This window comes from Chenopodium quinoa, unplaced genomic scaffold (assembly GCF_001683475.1).
Source record: "Chenopodium quinoa cultivar QQ74 unplaced genomic scaffold, ASM168347v1, whole genome shotgun sequence".
NCBI classification, from domain to species: Eukaryota; Viridiplantae; Streptophyta; class Magnoliopsida; order Caryophyllales; family Amaranthaceae; genus Chenopodium; species Chenopodium quinoa.
In genome coordinates this window covers 1,629,250-1,648,481 of record NW_018744722.1, presented here as the reverse complement: position 1 = coordinate 1,648,481, position 19,232 = coordinate 1,629,250, and the positions used below count along the sequence as shown (strand labels likewise).

Here is a 19,232-nt window from a genome sequence, read left to right as displayed (position 1 = left end):
TCCCTTTACTGCTTATCATTTCCCCCGAATTGAAACACATCCCCTTCCCCTTGAATCTTGATTTCCGGCCACCCCTCAAATAAATTATCAATTTCCGGTCAAATTTCATCCCACCTACGCATTTCTCGCCTTCGAAATCCCGCCCACCCTCCTTCGACCCCCTTGAGAAAAACCAGAACCCTTCCCTTCCTTTCCTCAATTGTTTGGTATTTACAATAATTAATTTTTTAATTTGATTGCTGCGTTATTGTTGTTAGTGTACCGTGGTTGGGATAGTGGTTAGTATGACTGTTATTTACAGCTTGGTGGGTGGTGGTGTAATTATTGGTGGCGTCAAGAGGTAAAGATGGAGAGTGGTGGTGCAGTGATGGCAGGGGAACGGAGTTAATGGTGTTTCTGTTTGAAGGTCGCGGAATTGGGGAGCGATTGAGGGTTTGTGTCGGATTTGCCGGGGTGGAGGCAGTTTCAAGTGGGGTTGGGTTGGTTTTGGGATGCATGGGGGCGGTTGTAAGGGTGTTTTGAGGTGGGTTGAGGTGTTGTGGTGGTGGGGCGGTGGTCAAGATGGCGGCATTGCTGGTGGTGCATGCATAGAAAAAAAAGAAAAAAAATAAAGGTCATGTGACCGGCACGTGGGTAGTCAACGCCGAAAAAGTGAGTCAACGGCCAGATTCCGGCAAGTGGTAGTCATTTACAACATTTTTCAAAAAAGAGGTAGTCATTTACAACAATTTTTTTAAAAGGTAGTTTTTCACAAAAAGTTGTATATAAAAGGAAGTTTTTCACAAAAAATCCTTGGGAAAATTAATTCAAAAGGGAAATAAAAAAACAAAAGGAAAAGTAGAGGAGAGACCACTTTAGACTTTCCACTGGTCTGTTTTTTTTTTTTTTTTAATATGTATTTAAAAAAAAGAGACCGCTTATGTAGAAAAATGGTCTCTACTGTTTTGAATTAAAATTTATAAAAAATACGAGAGACTTATTATCTCAAATAAATGGTCTCTCAAATGTTTTTAGAGACCACATATTTAGGATATTGGGTCTTTTGAAACTAAGAGACTACCTATTTAATTAAATAGACTCTTACTTGAGGTCTCTTTGGCCAATTTTGTAGTAGTGATTGTGCACTCACAACTACCACTTGAATTTTTAGTAACTTTCAAACTCCTAAACACATACAAATTTTAGATAATTCAAACTCCTAACTCAAATGTGAGTTGTCAAGAGTTAACAATCACCCCAAAACCAATTAGAACACAAAGACTCACTCTAATATATAAATGGAAAGCTACACATGAAACCCAAAAGCAAAATGATAAAGCTTAAATCTTTTGGCAAACTTACTCTTAAGTATGAAGTGGTTTTCACGCTTAAACTCTCACCTTGCTTCGTTGTATTACTTTCATATTTATAGAAGTTCCTCAATTAACAAAGTAAGGTTTCTAGAAAATGATAAGTTAAACAGAAATTCATTCTTATCAATTAGAACCGAAACTTAATTAATCCCGATTTTAAGAAAACCTTTTTTCTGTAAAATTCGATTTATTATAAGATAAAGTTTTATGAAAAGGATAAAACCAATTAAATCAGATTTTAAAAGATAAAATCAAATACTTTTTCATAAATCAAAGTTTATCTTTTAATTACTTAGTTTGCCAAGCTTTATCCGATTTTTAATAAGTTCCATGCATAACAACCAGATATATATTTACATCAACCTAGAAAAACAAATTTATCTTCAATACAACCTAAGTTATGAAGTCTATCTTGTTCTGTTGATATCTCGAGCTCTGCTCTGATCCTTGGTTGTTGAGGTCTTGCCCCAGCATTACATTGAAACCAGATCATTACAATCCGTTGTTATGTTCTTGTCAGGGAACACCTTGAAGTTCTATTTCTAGAACTCTTCTTCTGACTTTACTAGGTATCCTGGATCATCTAAAGTTCCTTTATTTCAGTTCCTACTTCAACACCAAAAATTTACTTGACCTGCAAACATTACAACACTAGAAAATCCTTATTAGATGGAAGTTTTCTCAATCATAACCATCATCAAAACTCATAAGGGTCAACAAAATGAGTGGATACCATTACCCATAGGTAATGGTAATGTTTACATAAATCTTCCGATCAAACACTTGATACCGGTAATGGTTTAATTAAATTTGTTTCCAGTCCAAAAGAAAAGGGAGTAAATAAAATATATCCAACAGTTGCTGATCTTAATCCAAAAACTATATAAAAAGCCTTTAAATTGCCATGTTTACTGGAGGAATTTTTTTTTCCTCTTAGTTGAGTCCTTAAGGACTCAACTTAGTAGAGGATAGGAAATCCTCTACTGGCCCATTTATTTGTTTTTCTGTTATTCATCCTATCGTTCGTCATTCTAGTAGTTCATTACTTCATATTCAATAGTCAGTCTTGTCACCTTATGTCCTTGGTCCTTACCACATCTATATTATAAAATAAAAAGGTTCTGCATTGTGTAGGAATAACATGTGTGATGTGTGTGTTTGTAAATATTATAATAAAATAAAACTGTCTTAGAAAATGATGTAATTGACTAAAACAAATTCTTGATGAATATTTTTTTTCATTTTAGTGAAATTCAATAATTCTAGTTAAATTAAGTTAAGTTCTTAATTTCCTTCTCTCATGTTGACCCTTATGAGTTTTGATGATGATGGTTGTGATTGAGCAAACTTCCATCTAATAAGGATTTTCTACTATTGTGATGTTTTGAGGTTTAGTAGACTCTAGGAGTTGAAGTAGGAACTGAAGCAGAGGAACTTTAGAAGATCTAGGATGATTAGGAAAGACAGAAGAAGAGTTTCAGAAATGGAAATTAAGGAGTTTCCTAACAAGAACTTCGCAACGGTTTGTAACGACCTGGTTCCGGTGTAATGCTGGGGCAAACCTCAACAACCAAGGATCGGAGCAGAGCTCGAGATATCATCCGAAAAAAATGGGTTGTATTAAAGATAAGTTTGTTTTTTCTAGGATGATGAAAATATATATCTGGTTGTTATACATGGAACTTATTAGAAAATAGATAAAGCTTGGCAAACTAAGTAATTCATAAAAGATAAGCTTAGGTTTATGAAAAAGTATTTTGTTTGATTTTATCTTTTAAAATCTAATTTACTTGGTTTTATCTTTTTCATAAAACTTTATCTTTTAAATAAAACAAATTTGATTGGATAAAGGTTTTCTTAAAAACGAAATCAAATCTGTTTTAATTTCGGTTTTGAAAAGATAAGATTGAATTTCTGTTTGAACTTATCATTTCTCTAAACCCTACTTTATGAGCTGAGGAACTTCTATAAATATAGAAGTAATGCAGCGAAGTAAAATGAGAGGTTAAGCGTGAAAACCAGTTAGTGCTTAAGAGTAAGTTTGCCAAAGGTTTAAGCTTTATCATTTTGATTTCGGGTTTCATATGTAGCTTTCCATTCATATATTAGAGTGAGTATTTGTGTTGTAATTGGTTTTTGTGGAGTTCGTAAATTGTTGATAATTCACATTTGATTGGAGGAGTGTCTCTTCTCTAAAATTCAAGTGATAATAGTGAGAGCATTGAGAGTAAGCTTCAGTGAGGAAGCAGAGTGTAGGCACTTGAGTAGTGCTGAGGGAACCTGAGTGGGTCTCAGGTCGGGTAGGATAGGTTCCTATCAGGTAGCAAGAGTCCTTAGTAAAACTTGTGAGAAAGGTCTGTAATAATAGGTTGTACTAGGAGAGTTGCCTATTATAGTGGAGTTTGTTTGAAAGTCCCGAGAAGGGTCAAGGTTTTACTTCCAGTTAGGCCCTAGAAGGTTTCGTTCCTCGTAAAATCTTGTTGTGTTCTTTAAGTTCCTTTTATGTTCTGTTTTTAATTTCCGCATAAGTTTCATAATTGGAACCTACTACTATTCACTCGCCCTCTCATAGTAGTTCATCTAAACTAACATCCCATAAAATATTCAGTTAAGTTCAGTTCAGCTCAGTTCAGTGAACTTTCATTAATTTATTGTAAGACGGATTGTTTGGTTCAGTTGAAAATTAGAACTTCCCATAAATTGTAAAATTATGGGAATTAAATTCCTATAATCAAATTCATGGGAATGTTAAGTTATCCTTATAAACTACAAAAGTTATCGTTTTTCGAACATATTTTCCCTTAAACAACACTTATAAATTAATCATATTAGTTATCATATCAAGTGTTAATCATATTAGTTATCATTTCAAGTATCCATTACAAATTACATATTAAAATACAATCCAACTCGTTATGAATTAAAAATTACCCTTGAATGGTATGGATTAAAGCTAGTATAAAAATTGTTAAAGCTAACTTCAAATTGACTATCATACAATGAAGTTAACGTAAACACGCCTTAAACAAGATTTATTGACTTATCATTTGCGAGTATATATGTAACTGTTAAGGAGATTCATTGCAAAAAAGTAACTTTGCAAATTTGATAAATGTTAGTTTTGTAACATGCAAAACCTATCAATTTGATACATTTATCAAAATTAAATGTTATACCTATCAAATGAGCTAAGACCTTTCAAACATAAATTTTATTAGGCAAATGTAATGTTTAGTGTAATATTTAAATAAAGAGGTCAAATTTGATAATTGTAACATTAATCAACTCTCATGGATGTTTATAGCTTTTGGGTTCCACTTATGGATGTCAATAGTTGCTAGGTATGTTTTAGGGATGCAGGAAGCTTTTGGTCTCACTAATGATGTACATAGATCTCCTTGTAGGAAACTAATTTCGGCTGTATTTTTGGCCTATTGCATAGGCTTATTTTGCTGCAACATCAATTTTCATTGTAATTATTATGGGATGTTTGATGTAAATATTAAGGCTATAGCCTTTTAATCTATATATCTTCTAGTTATGTTAAAAAAACATTAATCAACTATGAACAATGAATCTCCTTATTTTAGTCAATTTGGTGCCCAATCTAACTACAATAAATTAAGAAGCTTTGTTTGTTATATTTACATCAAACCCTATATATCTCATATTCTGAACCTTGCATTTTATTATTGGTTATGCACCCACACAAATTGCCCAATATTCCATGAGGAACTAGAAATGGAGGAATGTTATGTATTTGTTGGTACATAACATGATAATTCGTAAATATTTTAAAAATTATTGTTAGTACCACTAAGATGTAAAATGTATCATTGTTATTACAATAATACAGTAAATTGTTAAAATTAGACTAAAGATTATTACAATGGTATATTTTTGAATCTAATATACGTACCACTAGGTTGTGAAATTATATCATTGAAGTGCAATGGTATAATAGCAGTTGTAACATTATTTAAATGACTATAGTGGTACAATAAAAACCTAAAAAATTAAAGTGATGTTATGTAATCTCATCACCTTTTTGTTATACTAAGTTATCATTATTCCCCTATTATATACCAATAGGTACATAACTTTCCTCCCTTTAAAATGTCTCACTATTCTACTATGGAACTTGACACACATCGTGTATTCGTGTATATACATCTCTCGCCACGTTAAACTCCTTGAACACATCTTTCCTTTTTAAAAATAAAAGGCCTCCCCTCTCTTCCAACTCTTGAATAATCATTTCTGTTGCTCACTTAAACTTAGCCCAAACCACCCTCAAACAAAGCCCCAACATTACAATCCAAATCAAGCCTAACTCCACACTCCAACACAAGCCTAAAACCGTACACTCTTCTCCATCCTCATTACTCATTTTTTTAATTCTACTCCCTCTCCTCCTCTAGCCTAAACATATTTTAATTTGCCTACCACTAAACTAGAGGTAATCTTGGGTAGACCTAATAGGTCATTCGGGTCAGGTATGGGTCGGATCATTTCGGGTCGGGTCGGGTCAGGTTCGGGTCAAAAGATTATCGGGTCAAGTTCGGGTCGGGTCGGGTCATTTTGGGTTTCGGGTTGATTTCGGGTCGACTGATAATCGGGTCAGATCGGATATCGGGTCAACAGTTCGGGTCGATTTCGGGTCGGGTCAAGTTTGGGTCGGGTCAGTTCAGGTCAGGTCAATTTTCGGGTCCAATTTCCGGGTCAACTTCGGGTCGGGTCAACTTATAGTCGAGTCATATTCGGGTGATTCATTGGGTTAAATTAAACTATGTATATATATTTATTTATTTATTGACGAAAAACTCACTATATTTATTAAGGCTATTTTTTTCATGGGTTATAGTAATTGTTTGACTTTTATTATTTTTTTTTTTGTGTGTGTGTGTTTAGAACATTAGGCTAAGAATCACTTTCAAGATCTCCTGAAACTAAGAAGAACTAATTGAGTTATACCTCACTCTCTTATTGATCTTAGTTTTAATACGTACTCTTATTATCATTGTCATTGTTGTAATAATTTCTTTGAATTATTCTTGTACTCCCTTCGTCCCAAATTACTCTTAATGATTTGACATTTTGCACTATTCACACATCTCACTTTGACCATCTTTTTTAGCTATTATATGAAAGTCAATGTAGTCATGTAAGATGTTGTTGGGTCTATTTTAATGTATAATTTCCTAATATAAACTTTTTATACTATCTCCGTTAACTTTTATTTGTAACTTTGGGGTATTATTTGTGAGATATAAAATATTCCAAAATTGCAAATAAAAGTTAACGGAGGTAGTAACTTATATAATTATTTACTAAAAGAAGTTAAAGGTCGGGTCATTTTCGGGTCGGGTCAATTTCGGGTCTCGGGTCAACTTCGGGTCGGGTCGTTTCGGGTCTCGGGTCAACTTTGGGTCGGGTCATCTCGGGTCGGGTCGTTTCGGGTTGGGTCATTTCGGGTTTCGGGTCAAGGTCGGGTCAGTTCCACTTCGGGTCGGGTCGGGTTAATTCGGGTTTTGGGTCAATTTCGAGTCACTAGTTTCGGGTCGATTTCGGGTCGTGGGTCGGGTCATCGGGTCTGGGTCAGGATTGCCAGGTCTAATCTTGGGCAAGCCGAGCTGAAAGGAAAAAATAAGCCTAATATGTTGGGCTGGGCTAAAAATGCTTGTCCAAAACCTATAAAATAACGTAATGCTCTTGTTTTACGTTTTTTTTTTGCTAATTTATAGCTTAATTTGTACTCTTAACTTCTTAAGAACTAAAATGACCTTCAAAATTTCACTTGAGCAATTTTCACAGGTAAAAAATAACTACATGCAAATTGTGAAATTTGTTAACATATAGGAAAAATTGTCAAAAATAATACAAACGTTGAGCAATCCGTCAAAAACAAATCAAACTTTTAATTATTTTTGAATAATACAAACTTTAAGGGTTATCCGCTTTAAACAAATTAAAACCTATTAGTTACCTCATGAATAGGTTATATGGAACACGTGACATTGTATTATTTTTTTAAAACTATTGAACAACTTTATAAGATATAAAAAAAAAATAACCGGTTAAATAAGTTGTAGGTAAAATATCTTGTTTAAAGCAGATATTCCTTAAAGTTTGTATTATTTAGAAATAATTAAAAGTTTGACTTGTTTTTAGTGGATCGCTCAAAGTTTGTATTATTTTTGACAATTTTTCCTAACATATAAGACGAACATCTATGTTATTATTTTTGCCAAATCCAAGTGCAATTCGGTTTATTAAGTAAGATCAGAAATGATCCCAAAACTTTAACAGAAATATTTTTAGCATGTAAATAATAGAGAAATAAAATTTAATAGTTGACCACTGATGAAAACCTAATAAAAAAAGATTACTAGTAATTTTTTTTTTTTTTGTGCTTTTGATAAAAGTAAAATAAAATAAAAAAGAATTTTATATTGCAAAGGTTCTTCAATATTATTTTAATAATCAATTATAACATACACTTGCTTTTCATGGTTACAACAAATCCGAATTAAAAAAGAAATCTTATATTTCATGTAACATTATGTAGTTACATACATCAACACACAACAATGCTTATCTAATACATAGTACTCTGTACATATTAATTCAATTCGACACTCAACCCCACCCCATCCCTAAATGAGAGGGGTAGGGTTAGGGTTAGAGTAACACAAGAGAACATTAATGATAATTTATGAAAAGATGGCATGGCATCAATAATTAATTAATTAATTTTCTGTAGGAAATGCCTCAATAATTGAAACAAACGCAGGAATTGTGATGATGTTGTAATGAGCAAAGCCAGCTTTCTTTAAAAGTTTGTTCCACTCATGTTGCGTCCTCTCTTTGCCACCAACACAAAGTGCCATCATCAATAAATCACAACCTAACTTTGTTTCATCAAAAAGGCCTCTACCTTCCGGATTTAGAACTATGTCTACTATAATCACCTTTCCTTTGTTTTTGGATACGGCCTTTTGGCAGTTCTTCAAAATCTTGATGCAATCATCATCTCCCCAATCATGCAAAACGGACTGCATCAATTAAGAAAGAAATAAGTTATACAATATTTTAATGAAATAACCGTACAGTATCACTCGAACTAAAATACAAATGATTGGAAGGCTTAGGACTGACTTCCATATTTATTAAGTTATAACTTATAAGTTGTTAAATACGAGTCTAGGTCACACTCTTTTTTAAAAGAGAAAGTTCATTCGCTTTTTCTATCTAAAGAATTAACTAGAAACTAAATGGTAAATAGTCAAAATTTATCAAAATAGCTTTATAAAGTGTGTTTCCCTTTCCTCTGTTATCGATAAGGGACATTCATAGCTATGCTTCAACAAACTAGGAGTTGCGACTAATATAGGCTAGTGGAATCACAATGAGTTTTAAGAGTGTACCTTGATAAAGACGGTGTCGGCCGAAGGGATCTCCTTGAACATGTCACCACCAACATGGGTGATACCTTGAAATCGAGGGGCGGTCTCAACAACATGAGGCTGATCAAAATTGATTCCTTTAATATGTGGGTGAGCCTCGACAATCTTTGCCATAGCTTTCCCAATACCACCACCAACATCAACTAGGGTTCCTTCAAGTTTACTAAACCCTTCCTTATACCCACTTAAAATAGCATCCAATATAGTCTTAGTAACGGATGTTGTTTAGGGTAAAATTACCCATGACAAATGGACCAATCCGGACCTGCCACGTGTCCACCACATGGGCCAATCAGCGTCCGCCACTTGTCACCCTAAGAGGTCCAACATGGACTAATCAGGTCACATCATGTGGCCCATTATTCGCCAACCTGGAAAACGGCCATCGCAGGCCCAATTCCCGAGGCAAGCCCAATCAGTCCTTGGTTTTCCTAGAAAACCTAGTATTGGGCACGTACTTCGAGGCTATATAAACATGTCATTAGCCTCCATAAACAGGAGAATCATCTCACCTAGAGAAGTCTAAACACATTGATCACTCCTCCCCTAGAGGAACCAGATCTCCCACCTTTACTTTCCGCATTTATTACTCCTCAAACAAGTACTAACTTGACCGTTGGAGGCGGAGCTCCCACCACAAGGAGTCTCCGTTATTTTGCAGGTACAGGCGCAAGGATACCAGTCCCGGAATTGTAACTCTCCCGCAGGACATCAAAAAACCCCGAAACATTTTGGCGCCGTCTGTGGGGAGAGTACTTCTGAGATGGCATCCACGTTTGTACCGGCTCCTGAAGAGAGACGTCCCTTGGACGACCCTCTAGTTCAGTCGGACCACGATACTGAGAATGAATTTGAAGTTGAAGCTCACACAGCTTCAGACGGGACCCTAAGGGACCGACGTACCCGTCGTACCGAAAGGAGGGAACGGGAACATCTTCAAACTGGAAGCGAGCCAGCAGGCGCACCGCCTGTTCGGCAGCAGCCGACTGATGGGTCTGCTCCCATCACAAGGAACGAACTCATGACCTTCATGAGGGACTTCAAGGGAGAAATTCAAGAGTTGATCAACAAGAAGTCGCCTGCTCTGGACAAGGAGCAGTCGGCTAAGAAACCCTCCACTTCACGGAAGAGGAAGCCAGTTCAAGGGCGAGAGGCGACCCCTCATCCTAAATCTAGGAAGTGGGAGCCACCTGCCCTTGATTTCACAAAATACCGTTTTCCTACTCCAGGAAATAGGAAACATGTTCGTCATATTCAGGCGGACGGGTCGAGGAAAACATACACAGACGCTCGGCTACTGCTAGAGCAGAAGAAGAGTGACCGATTGTCAGAGTCGGCCTCTACTTCAAACTTCCAAGACAGTCTGCGAAATACCTCGATGAGGCATACTCAGTCGTATCATGAGAGTCAGTCAGGCGGCACCTCCCGTCAGTCCGGCTTTCATAGCGACCAGGCGGTACCAAACTTACCGTTTGTACCGCAACAACAGTATTTTTTACAGCCACCTCCGTTTGGTGGACATGCAACAAAAAATGTCCAACCTATGGACTGGCAGCTACGGTTGCTTAGACTTGGTGAACAGCCGTCGGCCTTCTCCAAGGAAATTACTGAAGCCGCTCAGCCGGTCAAAGTGAAAAATGTATTAGTAGGCGCCTATGACGGCACTGCTAACCCAGAAGACCATCTGATGGCATTCACCAACCTGATGTACCTTCAAGGGTTGGATGATCCCACTTGGTGCAAGTGTTTCCCAGCGACTCTCAAAGGAATCGCACAACAATGGTTCGGCAACCTGCCGACTGGTTGTGTAAATAACTTCAAGACGCTTGCTTACTTATTCACCTCCAACTTCGCCATGAACATCCCTGCGAAGAAGACGACCCTTGATTTAGGAACAATTTAGCAGGGCGAGAAGGAGAGGCTTCGTTCTTACATCAGGCGGTTTAACCTGATGAGAATACAGATTCAAGGGTTACCGGATGAAGTAGCCTATGCTGACTTTTTCAGAGGTCTCAAAGACGGGTCGACCTTCAAATTTGATTTGGTCCGAAAGAGGGTGGCGACTCTTCAAGAGGCCTTAATTGAAGCGGAAGCTTATATACAGGCGACTGATCTTTGTAGTACGGTAAAACAGTCAGACGGGAGAAGGTCCGACAAAAGAGAAGGACGACAGAAACAGTCGTCAAACAAAGACGAGAAGAGAAAAGAGGTCTGGGCGGCTGATTCCTCTAAACAGCCGGCCCAGAAAAAGAAAAAAGAATTCAAACCATACTCCCCAAAGTATGCGTTTAACAAGGATAGCCAATTTATCCTAAAGGAAATCAAGGGACGGATCTCAATTGAGAAGCCGGTCCCCATGAAGGGTTCTGCAAACAACCGGAGGATGTAAAGGGAATCAAGACGAAGGATGGAATTTCATTCATTTGGAAAAATGTCATCACTCGGTTCGGGGTTCCCATGTCTATGGTTTTTGATAATGGTCCCCAATTTGAGACGCCTGTTCTCAAAAGCTGGTTGGGTGACCAAGGAATTGCACACTACTTTGCATCTGTCGGCCGTCCACAAGCAAACGGCCAGGTAGAAGCCTTTAATAAAATCATCTCAGACGGTCTCAAGAAAAAGATTGAACGAGCAGGCGGCCTATGGGCGGATGAATTACCACATGTTCTCTGGGCCATTAGGACGACTGAAAAAGGGGCGACTGGAGAAACTCCATTCCTCCTAACTTATGGTGCGGAAGCTGTTCTTCCAATAGAACACTACGAGCCGACTCTTCGAGTAATGCTATATGACGAAGAGGCAAATTGGGAAGCCATGCGCCTGGCATTAGACTCACTTCCTGAAAGGAGGGGCAATGCTGTCTTGCGCCATGAAATTTACCGCCTGAGAATGACTAGATCATACAACAAAAAAGTACACAGGCGTCCACTCAAAGTGGGGGACTTTGTACTTAGAAAAATGGAAGCAGTTGGAAGGGCTAATGAGTCTGGCAAACTAACTCCCAACTGGGAAGGACCCTACCGAATCTGTGAAGAGGTCAGGGACGGTACCTACCGTCTGGAAACACCAGACGGCCAACCTTTGCCTCGAACTTGGAATGCAGATAATCTTAAGAAATATTTCTTTTGAATGATATAAATAGTCAAGGGCTACTTAATAAAAGTTTGCATACTTAATATTCAATTTTGTACTAAGAGGGGCACGCCTACTAACAAACAGTCGGCTACTCTCCATACTCAGTTTCATTTTTACTTAAGAGGGGCATGCCTACTGACAAACAGTCGGCTACTCTCCATGTTTAATTTTTATTCTTACTTAAGAGGGGCAGGCCACCTATAAATTTACAGTCGGCTACTCTCCATTGAGTATTTTACTCTATCTTCAGAGGGGCATGCCGTCTATACCTTTACAGTTGGCTACTCTCCATTGAGTATTTTACTCTATCTTCAGAGGGGCATGCCGCCTGTACCTTTACAGTCGGCTACTCTCCATTGAATATTTTACTCTCACCATAGGGGCATGCCGTCTAGATATATAGTCGGCTACTCTCCATAGAAGAGGGCCGACTGGTTCCAAAGCACACAGCCACCCCCCTTATACTTAGCTAAAAATGATTAGGGCCTGGCCGACCCTGTGCCTAAACAGGCGGCTACCCTCCTCTTACTTAGCACCTACGTTCACCAAGAACTAACCAATTCCACAAGCGAATGATCAGTCCAGGCGCCAAGCCAACTGATCCAATCTTCAAAACTAATACGACTTGTCCCAACATCATAGCAGGCGTCCGGCAGCATCCCTCCGGATGAAATTCGTCGCAGAGAGCAGCTCCCTTTTGGGTGGAACATTGCTCTATAAACTAATTACACGGCACCTATACGACTGTCGCCAAGGGCAACCACGTAGCCGTTTTTGAGACAAGGATAACTCTATCACTAACCAAACCAGTGGTAGCAGTTGACATCTGAGTCAGATGACCGCCTGTATTACTTGGGATAAATGCAGGGGGTACCTCTTGAGTTAATAGCCAACAAACATTGGCGAATCAAAAGGTTCAGCCGGCCTCCGCCGTCTGGTACCTTTACTACTCAAGCAGGAGTGACAGCGACTGAGTAACACCAAAGTTAACTCATAGTCACTCTCTCAAACTTAGTATGGAGCCTAAAAGGTATGAGTCGTCCGCCTGTTTTTAGCAAACAGGGGCTCTCAACCACTACTCCTGCTAGGTTAACAACCTATGAGTTAAAAGCCAACAAACATTGGCGAATAAAGGGGAACAACCGGGACCAACCGCTTGATACCTCTACTACTCAGTTACTTGGCGACTAGGTAACAATCATGTTTACTTGGTCAAACCACTTTCCTACTTGGTTAATTTTACAAATGACAGGACCGCCTGCCTAAAGGGGATCCAGTCTTTAAAATGGTTCGAATACCGATTGGATAAATGGCCGACTGATCGTCTAGCCTGGAAACAGACAACCAGTTGTCCAGGGGCATAGGCGGCGTGACTAACTATCCGTACCTGTCTGCAACTATCGGCCATGTAAAACAGTCGGTATAGTGTACAATTGGATATCAGAAAATTCAATACTTAAACAAATTTGAAGCAAAACAAAAATATTCATTAAAAGGAAGCCGGTCATTAAAGACCGGCAAAATATTCAGAGCCCCGGCCCCCTGGCCGGGTAAATACAAACAAACGGCACGCAGGCCGTGGAAAGAAGACATAAAGCTTAAGAAGGGGGCAGATCTTCAATATTAGCAGCTGCCGCCTGGTCAGCACTCTTCTTGCTGGACTCGGCTTCAGCTGCATCCTTCTTTGATGCATTACCCCCAAGCGGCACAAGCGCCACTACCGGCTGCTCCTCCTCCTCCAACGCCTCTTCCTCAGCAGCCGCCAGGATCTCTTGATTATATCTATCAGAACACTAGCGGTACGTTTTTTCCAATGAGGCAAAGTCGGCATTGGGGAAGAGGCAGCCCCAAGTCATGCGCTGGATTTGAGCAGAGTCTTCCATCATCTCCCGGACCAGCTCTTTCTTTTCTTGCTCGGCCTTTTCCGAGAGCTCCTGAGTAAGACTCTTCTCCTGGGTCACCAGGCGTACCTTTACGCTCGCCAAGGATTTCTCCAAGGTTTCGTATGAGGACATCTTTTGGCGAAGAGGTCTCAGCTCGGCCTTGAGGTTGTTGATGGTCGCCTCCAGCTCGCTATTCCTCTTCTGGGCCGCCTCTAACTGAGCCCGGATAGTGACGGTAGCCTGCGCCTGATAATAAAGAATATCAATGGTTAGAACTTCATTTTGGGCAATTTGAAACATTGCCTTATCACAGTCAGAGGCGGCCATAGCTTTTGCAGCCTTTACCTCTTTGTTCTTCCGGTCAAGCGGCTTGCGAAGGTCGTTCACTCGGAGCAGGGCTTAAGTAAAAAGGGGAACAGGCGTCAGTTTCCAAACAAAAAAGAAAACAGGCGTCCTGGAATTCAAATACTCAAAAATATGCTAAGTATACCTCAGCAAGGACCCCTGCAATCCCGTCTAGGTCAAGGGTGCCGACACCCCTGACCGCCTCCCTTTCAGCTGGAGGAACGGCCTTGATCATAGACTTGGCCACCTCGACCAAGTCAGGCTCCTGAGGGCCGGCTGCATCAAGCATAAACAAACGGATTAGACCTAGTAAAGAAGGGAGCAAGTCTAAAATTTACAAGGATAATTTCATACTTCTAGGTGGCCCAGCTGGAGTTTTAGAAGAAGTGGTCGGCTGTTTCTCAGCCGCCGCATGTTTCCTGGCAGAACCAGGAGAGCTCGCAACAGTCGTCCTCCGGGCCTTGGGGTCCGGCTGTTGGGAAGAAGAAGCTCTTGGAGCGCCCGTCTAAAAAAGAAGAAAAGAGTCAGTATATGCATAAACACAACTCCAAAAAGAAGGTGAAAGGTTCGAAGCCCACCAAGGGTGCCCCCTTGTTAGGGGAGTCGGTTGAAGACTGTTGCATGATGGAGGCCCGCAACATGGCCGCCGCAGTCTTGGAGGCGGTAATTTTGCTCATGGCGTCCGCTGCAAAAACAAATAGCAAAGTTAATAAAAGTCATAACAAGAAATGCACGGAACAACAGAGTATTCGACAGGCCGGCTACCTCTTGAGCACCGACTGCTGAGGCCACAGGCAGCCAAAAAGTACTCGTCGTAGAGCCATTTGAAGCTCGGGACGCAGTGCAGGGGTACTTGCTCTCGTACCCCTGAAGTAGAGTTCACCTTCGACTCTACTTTGAAGAGTCCTTTATCTAGGATCTCTTTCTTAGCCTTGGGGGGAACAGGCGGCATGCTACGGCCGCCTGCAAGAAGGGACGGATTCCTGTTCCACCTGTTGAAGCGCTTGTTCAGCTCTGTGTCTGAACTCTCAATGATAAGGAAGGTGCTCCGCCAGTCCTTCCATTTGTTTGCTTTACCTCTCGTCATGAGGTAGCCCCTGTGGCTCGTCAATTGATACCAGCCGGTACCGCCTGCCTTAGGGGTCCGGCTGAGGTAGTTCATGTGGGCGAAAGCCTCGAAGTTCGGCTCCACCCCGTGCAGTTCGCACCCGGCCACATAGCCGAGTACGTTGACCCAGGAGTTCGGGGCTAACTGTCATAACCCCAACTCATACCCATCCAAGATCCGCTGAACAGCCGGATGTAGTGGGAAGCGCAGCCCAGCCTTGATGGCCGCCTCGTAGCAGCCAAAGCAGGCGCCATCATAACTGGTACCAGCCGGCCAGACGACTGTGTCTTCTGGATCCGGCACGAACACTAAAAAGCCGGGGCCCATTGTGTGGTTTGCGATAAAGCTCTCCACTTTCTCTTGCATGGCTGTGATCCGGCCCCGAGGTACCGTGCAGTAGTAGGGGGTATTTTGCTCTCGGTGAGAGGCGGATGGCTCCGCCCAATCGTCCCCCTTCTCAACTGCGTGAGAAAGCCTCGCCTCTTGCAGGCGACTGTTTTTCTCTTCTGTGTCCAGAGAAGCATGGCCAGAAGAGCTAGACTCGGAATCGTCCTCTGACAAATCCGAAGAGGACGACTCCTCCCCTCTCCCGGAGGGGCCCGCCTCCTCTCCTTTAAAAGGAGCAGGAGAGAATGTAGAATTGTCAACTGTAAAATGGGAAGGGGTCACTTTGACTCCTCCCTCAGAACTGCCGGCTTTCAAGCCGCTTTGTTTCACTTCCACATCTGGCGCCTGGTCAGATGTTTCACTAATCGGCACCCTGTGGGAGGAGTCGTCTGAGTTTGAGATCCTGGCAGTCTTTTTTGTTCTGGCCATCATGCTCTGCATAGACGCAGATACAGTCGGACTTTGTATAAAGGGCAAAGATGGGTCCAGAAAAGGGCAGGCGGCACTCCTAGTCCTAGATTCAGCCGTCCCCGGTGATCGGCTGATCACTAACCTAGGTCGTGTCGTGTGCTTCCGTGGTGCCATTTCAAAAAAGAATAAAGTAAAGAGAAAATTAAGAGTAAGAGAACCGACGGTTACCTGAACGAGTGACGATTGATGAAGTTCTGAAAATCCTTTGCAGTCGGCTTGTCAGAGAAGGCGGTAGGCAGAAAGGGTCCAAAATGTCAGAGCAAGTTCAGGGGTCCGAATGTTCTCTCACAAAGTTTTCAAGTGTGAAAATGACCGAAGTCAACACTCCTTTATATAGGCGAAGTGAGAAGGCGAAGGGTCACTTCCAGAATTCAAAATTTTGGCGGGAGAATCTCTCGGCCTCTCGCCGAGTGACACCTGAAGCAGGTCGTCGCCTGTTACAGGGCGATACCTGTCACAGGTAACATGTGACCAGTCACGTGCCACCTGTGAGGGGCAAATGATTAGGGGAATTTTCTCCACCAATCACCATCTGACAAGTGGACCAATCAGGTTCCGCCATGTGTCCGTCACATGGGCCAATAGGAGCCTGCCACGTGTCAAGCAATGATCCGTCCACTATGGACCAATTACGACACGACACGTGTCCTTCCCATGACACCTGGGATAACCGGTCACCTAGGCCCAACTTTCGTGGGAAGCCCAATCAGCTCAAGGTTAACCTAAACCTAGATTGGCACGTTTCCCGAGGTTATAAATACCTCCCTTAATCCTCATTAAAGGAGATTACGCAGATTACACACATTAAACTCTCTCACCTAGAGAGACCCAATCACTTTAATTTCCGCATTAATTACTCCTTAATCAAGTACTAACTTGACCGTCGGAGGCGGATCTCCAATCGTCCGGAGCATCCGTTTGTTTTGCAGGTACAGGCGTCCGGTTCCAGTCTCGGAATTGTAACTCTCCCGCAGGACATCAGAAAACCCCGAAACATCTTGGCTTCGTATGTGGGGAATAATGCTAAACGCTTACCCCTTGTGCAATAGTTGACAGTCCACCTGATTAGGGGTTATCTGCATAGTAGGGCAAAGAATCGGCATCTGTCTAGTTCGGCGGCAATCATTATTATGATTGATTAACTTTGAAAATGTCATACCGCCCAAGGTATCAAAATTTTCTAAGTTAATCAAGTCCATCTCCCATTAGAACTAGATAATATGCCGACCTATCAAAGTTCGAGGGTCTAACTTTTGAAAGGAGCAATCCCTCCTGGAAAGAGAAATAACTCCTTCCGAGGGGCAAATGTTTAGGGTAAAATTACCCATGACAAATGGACCAATCCGGACCTGCCACGTGTCCACCACATGGGCCAATCAGCGTCCGCCACTTGTCACCCTAAGAGGTCCAACATGGACTAATCAGGTCACATCATGTGGCCCATTATTCGCCAACCTGGAAAACGGCCATCGCAGGCCCAATTCCCGAGGCAAGCCCAATCAGTCCTTGGTTTTCCCAGAAAACCTAGTATTGGGCACGTACTTCGAGGCTATATAAACATGTCATTAGCCTCCATAAACAGGAGAATCATCTCACCTAGAGAAGTCTAAACACATTGATCACTCCTCCCCTAGAGGAACCAGATCTCCCACCTTTACTTTCCGCATTTATTACTCCTCAAACAAGTACTAACTTGACCGTTGGAGGCGGAGCTCCCACCACAAGGAGTCTCCGTTGTTTTGCAGGTACAGGCGCAAGGATATCAGTCTCGGAATTGTAACTCTCCCGCAGGACATCAAAAAACCCCGAAACAGATGCCATTCCTGTATTAAAAAGCTTATTGAACTCATCATCCTTAGATCCCTTCTCCCAAATACTTTCACCATAGGCTTTCTCGAAAGCGGTCCCACCTTCCTTGATCGAACGACCTATCTCTTGCCACGGGGCCATCATCGACGGGTGGGTGAAGGTGAGAAACATAGGAGCAAGGCTCAACTCATTATCATGTAAAAGCCATCTAGATGTAGGAGTAAGACCATACAAAGCCTCTCCTTCATCTTTTGATGTCGGTTTTCGATTGTAATCAACGGTGTAGATGTTGTTCCATGCTAGTAGTTGCATGAGACGTGCAAGACATGGTACATCAGGAGATGCAGACTCTAGCTTCGAAGCTAGGTGTGACAAGCTCATTGGTTGGCCATGGGAGTGTATGATATTCGGAGCTCATTCGGAGCTCCACGGCCGATTTTATCGCTAGCGAATGGACGAAGCCAAACAAGTGATTGAACACTTGAGCTTGGCCTTGAAGGAGCTCATTAGCATCCTCGTTAACAATGTTTGTGTTTAAGTTGCTCATCTCTCTCTTTTTCTACTCTTATTATTTTTTAACTTGGCTTTTTTTTAGCAGATGTGTATAAATTATGGAGAAGTCTGTACGTTATTTATAGGACAATCTTGCTAACAAACACATTAGACGTAAGATATGATGAGTTCAAGCTAGATACATCTTTTTAATGAATTAAAATATAGTAATAATAAAATCAATATGAAGAATTGCATGGATGAAGTTGATAATTAAATAATTCAGTATAATGATTTGGTTAGAATTTTCTAAACTAGTACTGCTTCGAAAATATAAAACTAATCATTCACTTTAATGTTGCAAATATTAATAATATGATAATAGTGCAATTATAATGTGATAGTACTGTACAAATCAGTATTCTAGAATGGAAAGGATAATACATGCATAATTGCATAAATTGATGTTAAATCAAGATTGGAGTGCGCCTTGTACAATAACGTCTTGGTACAAAGATTTTATAATATTAAACAACAAATTTGTTTTCTTTTGTTTTTGAAGAATAAATTATTGTTTTCTAATACGGCTGCTTGTTAAACGAGGCAACGTTTAATTGTTTATTTTTTTTTTATTATTGTTTATTGATTTATGTTTTTTCTAATGAGGCGTCTAATTGAGTTCGCTAACTTTTATATAGTTTGGTCACACCATGTAATTAACCATTATTGAAATCACTAACTTTTATATGTGATTGATCACACCGTGTGGTCAACCATCATGTGG

The 19,232-nt window shown here is 40.7% G+C and overlaps 1 pseudogene; it reads right to left on the bottom strand.

Annotated features, from left to right (window-relative positions):
* Positions 1–7,795: 7,795 nt before the first annotated feature.
* On the bottom strand, positions 7,796–18,543 carry LOC110703514 (annotated as a pseudogene).
* Between the last annotated feature and the right edge of the window lie 689 nt (positions 18,544–19,232).